This window comes from Stegostoma tigrinum, chromosome 40, assembly GCF_030684315.1.
Source record: "Stegostoma tigrinum isolate sSteTig4 chromosome 40, sSteTig4.hap1, whole genome shotgun sequence".
In the NCBI taxonomy this organism is placed as follows: Eukaryota; Metazoa; Chordata; class Chondrichthyes; order Orectolobiformes; family Stegostomatidae; genus Stegostoma; species Stegostoma tigrinum.
The window spans coordinates 1,452,843-1,466,901 of NC_081393.1; positions in this window are offsets into that span (position 1 = coordinate 1,452,843).

Below are 14,059 nucleotides of genomic sequence, written 5' to 3' on the forward strand. Positions count from 1 at the left end.
ATGGTGTAGGGGATAGGAGAATGTCTGGCAAAGAAGGCTGGTGGACTTCGTGCCAGCTCCTCTAAGATACTTCACAGTGGGCATCTGGTGTTCACTCCTGAAAACATGTGGGGGTGGGGGTTCCACTGACTATTTTCAAAACTGAGATTGATTTCTTTTTGCTGGGTGAAGCTATGAAAAGATAAGGAGCAAAGGTTGCAAGAGGAGATTGTGGTGATAGCAGAGCAGGCTTGAGAAATTGAGGGGAATGACTCCAATTTCTTTGTGATACTCTTAAAGAGGCAGCTCTAATATGATGGGCCGATTGGCCTGTTCCAGTATTGTGTGATGCAGTGGTGACCCATTGTCCTGAAGAATATAAGAAGTTTACTGAGCCCATACATTGTTCAGAGCCAGCTGCAATCTGTCAGTGGTGCAGATCAACGAGAGGAAAGTATATTAGGATTTCTGTACCATGAACATCCACTCTATAAATCGCACTCAACTCTTGTGTTGCTGCAGGATTAAATTTAAAAATACAAGGACGATGGAGGCAAGATCATCAATCACTTCATCACCCACAGTTGCGATAAAAGCTGCATAAAGGGAAAAAAATAGTTTTATAACTTGCCCAAGTATCTGTTATGGGGGAATAGAACTCATAAATCAAAGTGACCTGTCACAAAGAATGCTGCAATTGAAAGGTACAGCTTTTACCATTATTCTTCACTGTTCAGAAAGGTAATTTCCCAAATGTCAGAGGAACAAACATCATGCTGATTCTTTGACCTTATAAGCACAGGAATAGAGCGTTTTATTAAACTGACATGATGGAATCTTCTGTGTTTCCAAGTTAATGTTTAGATCAGGAGGTAAATTAGAATTTATTTATTAGTTTCTTCTGGAATCTTCTTCCCTCCAAGTTACAAGGGTATCAGGCTCAAAGTGATAATAAAATGCATGCAAATCTGATTTCAGAACTTACAAGTACTGGCAGTGGACATTGTTATCATAAAAGCCTGGTCTGGGAGAGTAAGAGAGTAATTTGTTTTAATAGCGCTAATGTTAATCTCATGACACTGAAAATTTGCTGACTTGACAAAAAAAATGCAGGTAGGGAGGTGAAGGGCATATAAGTACTGAAACATGCGCCGCTGCTGTCTATTCTAATCTGGCTGTAGAATAATTAGCCACACAAATCACTTCAGGGTCGATCCTTGCGGGTGACAATCTCTGTTGAGGCTGAACGTGCCTTGGTATTGCAACATTTCTAATCGTGGATTCAGCAAGTCTGCTGCATGGTTATAAATCATCACTGTGCTTTCCTGTACTAATCCTGGACGTTCTTAGACAAAGTGACACCTTGTTGTACAGAGCTTTTGGCAGGCCCTGCGTAGAGTAGCAGTATGCAGGGGTGGACACTGCACTTCAGAAAGGGTGGCCAGGCTTGGAAGCACAGATTCAACATTATCTTCCGAACCCAGGACCTTACTGCCCTATCAGAAGGACAAGGGCACAGACGCATGAGGAAGCTACCATCTCTACTTCCTATCCGTTACCTTTCAACCTCTCTGTTCACATGTCCAAATAGAAACAATGTCTAACAAAGAAAAACAAAAGGCAAGTTAAAGATAACATCAGTTCGCTGATGCCTGCTGACCCAAGTTGTTTAGGAAAATCAAAGGATCTGTTCTTACATGTTGTAAACTGACCTCAAGCTGGGGTGGACACTTGAGTCATGTTATTCTGATGTAATGAGAAGTTGCCTTGTGTCCAGTGGCTAAAAGGATTCAAATGATTGAGCGATATGGTTTATCAAACTACAGAACTAAGGGATATCAAACCAGCCTCATCGGCTGATAGAGCTTGCCAGACATTTTCCTACTTCATACGGAAGATGAACCAGGACAGGAGGAAGAAGAATGAAGAAGCTTTCAGCCAAAGACAAGGCTGCTGCCTCCAACACTTTGCTCAATTGTAGGTTCTATACCTTGCTCTCTAATTAGTCATAGAGTCATACAGCACAGAAGCAGACCCTTTGGTCCAACTCGTCCATGCCGACCAAGTTTCCCAAGCTAAACTAGTCACATTTGCCTTCATTTGGTCTAGATCCCTCTAAACCTTTCCTATTCATGTACCTGCCCAGATGTCATTTAAACATTGTGACTGTACCTACATCCACCACTTCCTCTGGCAGTTCATTCCACATATGAATCACTCTCTATGATGCATGCCAGTTGCTTCTTAACATACTTTATAAACTAACTGAAAATACCTGGACTGTCTGTATGATGCAGCTGTGGTCCCAAATCCCAAAAGGTAACACCTCAAAGTCACACAAAGGAGTTACAAGAAGCTTTCTTCTCAGACAAGCGAGTCCCAAACAAGGGAGTAAATTTTAAAATTAGGAAAGGGCCACCCGGAAGTGAAATCTGTTTGATCATTAAAATGCTTGTAGATGGTAGGGGTTAATTCACATTTTTGTGACTGAGATTGAGGCATATTTTTTAGGTCAGGGTATCAAGCAATATGGCACAATACATGAAAAAGAGGTGAAGAACAGAGCAGCCATGATCTAATTGAAATGTAATGCAAGCAGAAGAGTGGTGCAATGGGGCAGTAGTTACCAGAGCTGCCTCACAGTGCCAGGGGCCTGGATTCAACTCCAGCCTTGGGTGACCATCTGGGATTGCATGTTCTCCACATGTCTGTGTGGGTTTCCTTTGGATGTTCTGGTTTCCTTCCACCTCCAAAGATGTGCATGTTAACTGGAAGCCCGTGCTAAATTGCCTGGTAGCATTCAGGGATGTGCAGGTTAGATGGATTAGCCATGCTAAATGCGAGTTTATGGGGATAGGGTGGGGTGGGGATGCTCTTTGGAGGGTCAGAATAGACTCAGTGGGCTGAATGGCCTCTATCTGCAGTACAGGGGTTCTATGATTCTAAAACTGAATCAGCTCCTTCTGTTTTGAATGTACTGTATATATGTGAGCAATACAGTATATGAACTGCTGGAACCTATTCCTTTGGTGAAAGTATTCAACATTACCAATTCTAATATACACTGATTATTCTCCAGTGACAAGGCATTGTACATGAGCCGTGGGAAAGGATAGAAAACTAGGGCCATGACATGTGAGGAAACCGCACAGAATAGGGAGGAATTAAAAGGCAAGGATAAGCAGGTGTTTTGTGTAACCCCTCATGTACTGTGTGGATCAAGTGATCCAATTGTTGTGATCCCAGCTGATGGTAACAATGGATAAGACAAGACAATTCACAGAGCAAAATCTGTCTTGATACATCCAAAGTTTATTTTTGCAGTTTGGTGACAATGACAATTACACACTGAACATATTTGCATGAGACTGCCAAGGTTCTCTTTAGGAAAGAACTCAAGTTTATGATAAAAAGCAAAAAAGCAAAGTTAAAGAAGTGACAATATGGAAAATTATAACATAAACAGCAAAAGAAAAGATTCAATCCTTTTACAAGCAACATCTTTTACAGTCACTTGATCCTGATGAAGTATTCTTCCTATGTTAACTCTTTTATTTCTAACTCAGCTGACTCTTTCCAGCTCTGCTCCTTGGACTGCAGAAGCATCTTAAGATTTCTTTCCAGCTCAAATGTCCTGGGTGCTTCATTGTAATTCTTGCAGCAAATTCTTGCAGATTTTTATCAATTGTCTCAGCCTAGAGACTTCTACAAACAAAGAAAATCTTCCCTCCTGCAAGGATGACTTTGCTTTTTCTGAGCTCAGCCTGATGGTGGCCCCTGACCATCTGTCTTTCTGTATGTCATAGAAGTTCAACTTTGTAAGCACTCCATCAACTAACTCTCCAGGTAACTGGTCAAATCATTTAATCTATGTCACATGCTTTATTGGAAGTTGTCTTTGGTTCCTTTTTCCAAATGACTTTCTCACCTTTTCAAAAAACAAGCAGTGAGGCAGTACGGTGGCCCGGGTTCGACTGTCTGTGTGGAGTTTGCACATTCTCCCCATGTCTGCGTCTGTTCCCTCTGGGTGCTTTGCTTTTCTCCCATAGTCCAAAGATGTGCAGGTTAGGCGAGTTGGCAGTGCTAAATTGCCCATTGTGTCCAGGGATATGCAGGCTGGGTGAGTTAGTCACGGGAAGTGCGGGGTTATAGGGATAGGGTAGGGGGTAGATCTGGGTGGTATGCTCTTTGTAAGTTCAATGTTGACTTGATGGACCGAATGGCCTGCTTCCACGCTGTAGGATTTTATGAAACCCCTCCACAGAAGGGAAACTAAAATCCATTTCTCATCCAATTTTGTCACAAAGTTCGCAAATAATAACAAAGTCCAAGTACTGTTGTTATATTTAGGGACTGTGGGGAAAAAATGGACGATATGGACAGTTTGAACATTTTCTGGATTAAACAGAGTTTCTTCAAAGAAGAAGTGTGCTGTAAGCCTCGTGGAAAAATCAAATGCCTTTTGAAGAAAAACAACTAAGCAAATCTTTTATGGAGACAAGAGATGGGCTTTATTGTCTTAATGACTGAATGACATAATGACTGGCCTCAAAAAACAATAGCCTGTGTGCTAGTGGGCACTTAGCAACCTTTTCCAGATTTAGAATTCTGTTTTACACATCCAGGAGTTATATGAGCAGATGACCATATGAAATCGGAGCAGAAACAAACCATAGGGCTGACTTTGCCATTCAATGAGATCATAGCTAATCTGACTTTGTTTCAAATTCCACATTTACATCTACTCTTGATTTACATTAATTCCCTGACATAACAAAAACTCTATGTACCTCTGTCTTAAAAATATTCATTGACCCCATGTCCAGAGATGTGCAGGCTAGGTAGACTGCCATGCTAAATTGCCCATAGTGTGCAGGCCAGGTGGATTAGCCATGAGAAATGTAACGTTACAGGGATAAGGTATGACAGTGGGTCTGGGTGGGATGCTGTTTGGAGGGTTGATATGGACTCAATGGGCCAAATGGCCAGTTTCCACACTATAGGATTTCTATGATTCTATGTCTGTTGCCTTCTGAGGCAGAGTTCCAAAGTGATACAGTACTTTGAAAGGAAAAAAAAACTTATCTCTGCCCTAACTGCATGATCTGTAATTTCAAAACAATTCCTCCTAATTTTGGACTCACCTACAGAAGGAAATGTCCTTTGTTAACTCATGAGGCCTCAAATTCATTCTGTCCTATTGCATAATATCAAGCATAATATAATTTGCTCTCTGATCAGCCCAGAACATGAGATAACAAAAGCTTTTCTGATGAAGGGCTTAGGCCGGAAACGTCAGCTTTTGTGCTGCTAAGCTGCTGCTTGGCCTGCTGTGTTCATCCAGCTCCACACTTTGTTATCTCAGATTCTCCAGCATCTGCAGTTCCCATTGTCTCAGTCCAGAACAAGCTGTTTTAAGAAACTATCTTGAAAGCAAGTCTCTGAACTCTATGTTGCAACCAGTGACCAAGTGAGGTTCCCCAATTTTTCAAGGTTCCGGTTGGAAGATCCAAACTGTCAACGTCCTGGCTAAGGAGGGATGAGGTAACTCCCTTTCATTATTTACCTCCCCCCTGGGCTGATCACAACAAGGTTTATTTGAAGAGGATCCCTTCCCTTGTTGTGCCCTTCTCTCAGACCAAATGAATTTATGTTTTAATTGAAGCTAACTTAACCACAACTTCTTGGGTTAACAAAAGTGTGTGTTTATTAGTTACTTAACATGAGAAGAAACAATTACACAATGTACATGTGCCACAGATTAGAAACAAGAACTGGATGTAAAACAAAAGTTCTTAAAAAGATATATGGTTCAGCCTCTAAATTCCTTACAGAGTAACCAGTGAAATCTTGCAGCGTTACATTGGGTGAGACTGGAAGCACTAATGTTAGTTGCTGCGCATTTGTTTCAAGATCCTTGGCTTTGCAGGTCTGCTAAAAGACACTTGTTGTCTTTCCTTTTGACTGTCATTTTGTTTGATTTCCAATTTCTGGTGAAGTGAAAGACCCTTTCTTTCTTTGCCTGCAGCACTGGGATATCTAGGACTTTTCTCAGCTGCGACGCTCATAGCAGACACCATCACAATCAGACTTCACCACCAAAAAGATATTTCCTTCCCCACCCCTGTGCAGTTCCAACAGAGACTCTTTGTTAGCTCTGTATTCCTCACCAGTTCCTTCACCACACCCGGTACCTTTCCCTGCAACCACAAGATGTGCAACACCTGCCCCTACTCCTCCCCCCCCCCACCTCTGTTCAAGGCCCCAAACAATCACTACGTATCTGACAGATTCACCTGCACTTCATCCAACCTCATCTTCCATATCTGTTGCACCCGATGTGGCCTCCTCTTTATTAGGGAGACCAAACACACACTCGGGGATTGATTTGTGGAGCATCTCCTCTCAGTAAGCAACAACCATCCCGATTTTCCAGTTGCCATCCATTTTAATTTCCCTTCCCACTCCCCTGATGACATGTCCATCCTCGGCCTCCTCCAATGTCAGAGTGAAGCCAAACATAAACTGGCGGAAAAACACCTGATATTTCGCCTTGGGAGTTTACAGCCCAATGGCCTGAACATTGATTTCACCAGCTTCAAAGTCACTCCATGATCAGCCTGCCCCCTCCTAACCTGACCTATTCTGTCCATCTTCCTACTCACCTGTCCGCTCTACCCTTCCCATAGACTAACCACAATAACCTCCACTACCTGCACCCACCTGTCTCCATCTCTCCTACCCTTCCCTCCAGCCTCACTCCACTGCCTCTATTGATTTCTGGCCTTCGCTGGCCCCAAGTCCTGATGAAGAGTTTCAGCCTGAAGCATTTTACTTCCCTGCTTCTCAGGTGGCGTCTGACCTGCTGTGCTTTTCCAGCCCCACACCTATAGACACTGGCTTCCATCATCTACATTTCTTATTGTCTCCTTTTCTCTCCTGCTATTCACAGGTAACTCTCAACAGATTATAAGACAACAAAGTGTGCAGCTGGATGAACACAGCAGGCCAAGCAGCATCTCAGGAGCACAAAAGCTGACGTTTCGGGCCTACACCCTTCATCAGAGAGGGGGATGGGTGAGGGTTCTGGAATAAATAGGGAGAGAGGGGGAGGTGGACCGAAGATGGAGAGAAAAGAAGATAGGTGGAGAGGAGAGTATAGGTGGGGAGGTAGGGAGGGGATAGGTCAGTCCAGGGAAGTCGGACAGGTCAAGGAGGTGGGATGAGATTAGTAGGTAGGAGATGGAGGTGCAGCTTGGGGTGGGAGGAAGGGATGGGTGAGAGGAAGAACAGGTTAGGGAGGCGGAGACAGGCTGGGACTGGTTTTGGGATGCATTGGGTGGGGGGGAAGAGCTGGGCTGGTTGTGTGGTGCAGTGGGGGGAGGGGACGAACTGGGCTGGTTTTGGGATGCGGTGGGGGAAGGGGAGATTTTGAAGCTAGTGAAGTCCACATTGATACCATTGGGCTGCAGGGTTCCCAAGCGGAATATGAGTTGCTGTTCCTGCAACCTTCGGGTGGCATCATTGTGGCACTGCAGGAGGCCCATGATGGACATGTCGTCTAAAGAATGGGAGGGGGAGTGGAAATGGTTTGCGACTGGGAGGTGCAGTTGTTTGTTGCGAACTGAGCGGAGGTGTTCTGCAAAGCGGTCCCCAAGCCTCTGCTTGGTTTCCCCAATGTAGAGGAAGCCACACCGGGTACAGTGGTTGCAGTATACCACATTGGCAGATGTGCAGGTGCACATCTGTTTAATATGGAAAGTCATTCTTGGGGCCTGGGATAGGGGTGAGGGAGGAGGTGTGGGGGCAAGTGTAGCACTTCCTGCGGTTGCAGGGGAAGGTACTGGGTGTGGTGGGGTTGGAGGGGAGTGTGGAGCGAACAAGGGAGTCATGGAGAGAGTGGTCTCTCCGGAAGGCAGACAAGGGTGGGGATGGAAAAATGTCTTGGGTGGTGGGGTCAGATTGTAGATGGCGGAAGTGTCGGAGGATGATGCGTTGTATCCGGAGGTTGGTGGGGTGGTGTGTGAGAATGAGGGGGATCCTCTTGGGGCGGTTGTGGCAGGGGCGGGGTGTGAGGGATGTATTGTGGGGTGTATTTGTCCCCTCCCCCCACTGCATCACACAACCAGTCCAGCTCGTCCCCTCCCCCCACTGCATCACACAACCAGTCCAGCCTGTCTCTGCCTCCCTAACCTGTTCTTCCTCTCACCCATCCCTTCCTCCCACCCCAAGCTGCACCTCCATCTCCTACCTACTAACCTCATCCCACCTCCTTGACCTGTCCGTCTTCCCTGGACTGACCTATCCCCTCCCTACCTTCCCACCTATACTCTCCTCTCCACCTATCTTCTCTTCTCTCCATCTTCGGTCCGCCTCCCCCTCTCTCCCTATTTATTCCAGAACCCTCTCCCCATCCCCCTCTCTGATGAAGGGTCTAGGCCCGAAATGTCAGCTTTTGTGCTCCTAAGATGCTGCTTGGCCTGCTATGTTCATCCAGCCCCACACTTTGTTATCTTGGATTCTCCAGCATCTGCAGTTCCCATTATCTCAAGAGATTATAGTTTAGTTTGCAGTGTGTTTCCCCCTTTGGATTTAGTTTCTGTGAAGCTTCCTTTACACCCAGCAGGTGTAACATTCCATGATCTTTTTTGAGGCTGGAGATAATCCAGAAAGGTCTTTCAGACAGTCACTGAATTACATTGTACAGAATTTACATTCTCACTCATATTTTGCTGCATGCCCTCTTTGTGAAAAGCGCATGTTGAAATACAAGTATCATAGAATCCTGACAGTGTGGGAGCAGGCCATTCAACCCATCGAGCCCACAGCAACCCTCTGAAGAGCATCCCACCCTGACCCACCCCATCTCTGCATTTATCACCCCAGACACTATGGGCAATTTCCCATGGCCTATCCAGCTAACCTGCACATCTTTTAATTGGGAAAGGGAACCGGAGGAAACCCACGCAGACGCAGGGAGAACGTGCAAACTCTACACGGACATTCATCAAGGGTGGAATCGAACCCGGGCCCTTGGCACTGTGAGGCAGCAGTGTTTTAAACACAGAGGGTGGTGGGTGCCTAGAACTCACAGCCGGGGGAGGTTGTGGAAGCAGATACTATAGTGACTTTTAAAGGACGTCTTGACAAATATATGAACAGGCTGGGAATAGAGGGATGTGGTCCCCAGAAGGGTAGGGGGTTTTAGTTGTGACGGGCAGCATTTTGGTGCAGGTTTAAAGGGCCAAAGAGCCTGTTCCTGTACTGTAATTTGCCTTGTTCTCTTTGTTGTTCTCAGTGCTAACCACTGAGCCACGATACCACCTGACAGTTGCAATGTCCATAGGTGACCCGAGATTATGATCTATCGGCATGGGACTCCTCATCCAGGCTAATACTGCCATTTGGTTATTCCAATTTATATGCAGATTAAAGTCACCCATGATTATTACTGCCCCTTTATCAGAAGCACCCAGTGCTTTTTAGTGTAAACTTTGTTTTATATTGTGGTTACGGTTGGGGCCTGTAGACCACTTTCTCGTACTATTCCACCCAAACTGATTCTCCATCCAATCTCCTGATGAGTAGTGTTTTCCTCCACCTCACCTCCTATTGTTCTTGAATCGTATTTACTTTTCAATATTCAAGAACCAATCCACATCATTTTGTGAAAACCAAAAGAACTGTGGATGCTGTAAATCAGGAGCAAAAACAAAGTTGCTGGAAAAGCTCAGCAGGTCTGGCAGCATCTGCGGAGGAGAACTGAGTTCTGAGGAAGGGTCACAGGACTCGAAACATTCGTTCTGTTTTCTCCTTCGCAGATGCTGCCAGACTGCATACCTGCATTTCATTTTGTAGCTACATAAGAACAATAAGAGCATAAGAAATAGGAGCAGGAGGAGGCCATCTGGCCCATCAAGCCTGCTCCACCATTCAATAATATCATGACTGATATTTTCGTGGACTGAGCTCTAGTTACCTGCCCACTCAATTCCTTAATTCTTCATTTTCTGTCCTCCTTAATTCCATTGCTGTTGAAAAATCTAGCTACTTTTGCCTGAAAAACATTTAGCAAAGTAGCCTCAACTGCTTCACTGGACTGGGAAATTCCACAGATACACAGACCTTTTGGGTGAAGAAGTTCCTGCTCAACTCACTCCTAAACCTGCTCCTCTTTATTTTGAGGCTACATCCCCTAGTTCCAGTTTCACCTGCCAGTGGAAACAGCCTCCCTGCTCCTACCTTATCTATTTCCTTCATAATTTTATGTATTTCAACAAGATCACCCCTCACTCTTATAAATTCCAGTGAGTATTGTTCCAGCCTGCTCAATCTCTCCTCATAAGACAATCTTCTCAACTTTGTAATCAGCCCATGAACTGCTGCAGTCCATGTGGTACAGGTAAAGCCACAGCGTTTTTACCGAGGGACTGCAAGGATTTTGACACAATGACTGTGAAAAAATACTGGATTTAGGTTGAAGCCAGGCCTCTGCAATGAAGTTGAACTTATAGTTACAGGTGTTTCCAGATATCAGCTGCCATTATCCGTCTGGATGGTGATAGTCGTGAATTTGAAAGGTGCTTGTGAAGGAGGTTTGAGAGTTTCTGCAGTACATTTTATAGATGGTACGCACTGCTGCCACTGTGTTGCAGTAGTGGTGGGATGGAGTGCCACTCAAGCAGATCCCTCTATAAATTACAACCTTGACACATGGGAGAGGCTTCCATGCTCTGATGATCCCTTAAGTGATACTGTCAGGAAATCCTTGCTCCTGGTGGCGCCACGTATGTTGGTGACAGGATTGGGGTAATGTGCCAGACATTGTGAGATCCAAATCGTCCTCAGCTGCAGAACAGGCAAATGAAGACCATGCATGTCGTTGACAGGAACGAGGCATGATTATTATACTGTAGCCAATTGGAATATCAGAGCAGAGCCATGCAGAGTAGAGGACACTTCGCTTGTAACCCCGTATTTACATGATCGGTCCAATTTAGTTGGAATGCTGTTGACAAATGAAAAGATAGCCATTAGCAATTCAAAACCCGAAAGGGTTTCAGTTTAAATCACCATGTGTGACTCAAACATTCCAAGACAGTGTGGGGGCAATTAACACATTGATCTAACCTCATTGTTCTGTGGATTGCAGAACTCAGAGGATTTTCTTTCATAATATAGAGTGGGATTGCAATCTTACCTGGCAGAAACATTGAATTTGTTGCAGTTAATACAATGTTTGTTCAAGTAGTGTGAAATACTGGCTCTCTAGTAATTGCTACTATAAACCATTTTGGCAAGGTGACAGATGGCATAACTTTGCCTTCTCCCGCTTCAAATTCAATGACAATATTAAGTTGTAAATTTAAAATCTTGTGGTAAATGAGGTGGCAACACACAACAGTCAGAGGTGTTAATTATCTTCATATCTTTGGTAATTTAAGAACACACAGTATTTTGGGAAGATTTCCTAGGACACAAAACAGGAATGATGAAATAGTATTTTGATAGCTCCATACTCTACTTTGGGATCAGTGGGCAGGCGAAAAAGAATACACAAGTTGATTGACAGTCTGCCAGGCCACAACATGAGTCCTTTGTGCAGAGCCAATGGCTTCTTTCTGTCAATTGATAGTGGAGTTCGTCCCTCTGATGGGAGAACTTTCTGGGCTCCACCCACCAATACAGTTGCAGGGGGGAGGGGGGAGCAGATGTGTATGCCCCACTGGATATCAGTCTGAAATTCCAAACCTTCACCGTTTTGCAGTTTCAGCAACTGGCTCCCCGGTGGTGACTTGGTGGCTCTAGTCCGTTCCTCCTGGCAGCGGTGCAGTAGTTTCAATAGCAGCATGGTGGTTTCCACTTTGTTTCTCGTGGCTATGGTGGCAATGTCGCAGCTTCAGCAGTGATTAAAGCTGAGCTTAAACCAAGACCCCGCTACCTAATATAATAAAATGCGAGGCTGGATGAACACAGCAGGCCAAGCAGCATCTCAGGAGCACAAAAGCTGACGTTTCGGGCCTAGACCCTTCATCAGATCTCTGTGTTCATCCAGCCTCGCATTTTATTATCTTGGAATTCTCCAGCATCTGCAGTTCCCATTATCTCTGATACTATTTTAACCCCCCGCTACCTAATGTTCATTCTCTCTGAAAGATTTTCTGGTCATTATTACATTTCTGGTTGCCCTGCTGTATGAAGGATGTTGTGGGTGTAGAAAATATTTGCAGTGGTGTTGCTGGGGCTGGAGAGTTTGACTATAGGGAAAGGCTGGGTAGGCTGGGACTTATTTCCCTAGAGTGTTGGCGGCTAACAGACAACGTTTGCAGAGATTTATAAAATCATGAGGAGCTTAGATAGGGTGAACAGCCAAGGTCTTTTTCCAAGGGTAGGGGAGTCCAAAACTAAGGGGGATTGGTTTAATGTGAGAAAGGAAAAGGTTAAAAGGGACATGAGGGGCAATTTTTTCACACAAGGTGGTGCGTATGTGGAATGGGCTGCCAGAGGAAGTGGTAGAGGCTTGTATAATTGCATCATTTAAAAGACGTTTGGATTTGTATATGAATAGGAAAGGTTGAGAGGGATATAGAGCAAATGCAGACGATTGGGGCTAGTTCAGTTTTGGATAACTGGTCAGCATGGATGAGTTGGACTGAAGGGTCTGGTTCTGTGCTGTCTGACCCTATGAATCTCTGACTAAGCCTTTAAAACCTGGTTTGCATATTTGGCATTCACCTGCACGGCAATAGTGATTTTTTTTTAAAAATCCAATCACGGGATGAGGGCATCACTTGCCATGCCTTCGTTTATTGTCCTTCCAGAGAGCAGTTAAGAGTGAACCACATAGTGGGTCTGGAGTCACATGTAAGTGTGGATGGCAGTTTCCTTCCCTAAGGGACATTGGTGAACCAGATGGATCTTTCTGACAATCGACAATGGATTCATGGTCATCATGAGGTTCTTAATTCCAGGTATTTATTGTGTTCAAATCCTACCACACCATGTTCCCAGGGCATTACCCGGGCCTCTGGATTAACAGGCCAGTGATAATACCACTGTGTCAGTGTTGGAAAAGACTCAACAAGTCTGGCAGCGTCAGTGGCAAAAGAAGCAGAGTTACATTGTACTGACAACATTATTTCTCTCTGCACAAGGGCTGCCAGACCTGCTGAGTTTCTCCAGAATTTTCAGTTGTTATTTTTCAGATCTCCAGTATCGGCAGCATTTTTACTTTTATTTGACTGATTGTGCTCCATTCGCTGTAAAGTGTTTTGGAATGTTCAGCATTCTTTGTAAAAACCAGAAGTCATTTCTTTCTCATCTCTTTATTATCATCTTAGATTTAAAATGTGTAATTTATGGCTGAAGATTCTCTGGCAGCAACTAGGGAAATATAGAATGGAATAGAGATAGTAGAAACTGCAGATGCTGGAGAATCCGAGATAACACGGTGTGAAGCTGGATGAACACAGCAGGACCAGCAGCATCAGAGGAGCAGGGAAGTTGACGTTTCGGATCGAGACCCAGGGTCAACTTTCCTGCTCCTCTGATGCTGCTTGGTCCTGCTGTATTCATCCAGCTCCACACCGTGTTATCATAGAATGGAATATTCTGCTTGGGCAGTGTAAGAAAAGTTGGGAAAATAAGACAAAAATGGAAAATCTCAGTACCTCAAGTCTTTCCTGTGGCCCGTTATACACCTGTACTAAACCGTGACATCTCTTTTCCCATTCACCCACAAAACTCTCCACAGAACCAATAAACTCTACAGTAACACAGGGATCATGTAAAATAAAACCTTTAAAATTCATAACTTCCCACTTACTTAAAAATGAATATTTTTATAACATAAAAACAGTCAATTATCCATGTCCTTTAAAGTATCAAGAGCAGAAACCACAAACATTTGAAGCTGTCTCATTTGGGTAAGTAAACATTGTCAGAGAACCTGAGCTGTCAATCAAGCAATGGGGCTCAGCTCCTTCAACAATCAGCCAATAATAACCCGAACCAGCCCACATCCTTGAAAGGCCTTGGTGAAAATTGGAAACTCCAGAAATTAGATAAAAAATCCCAGAAT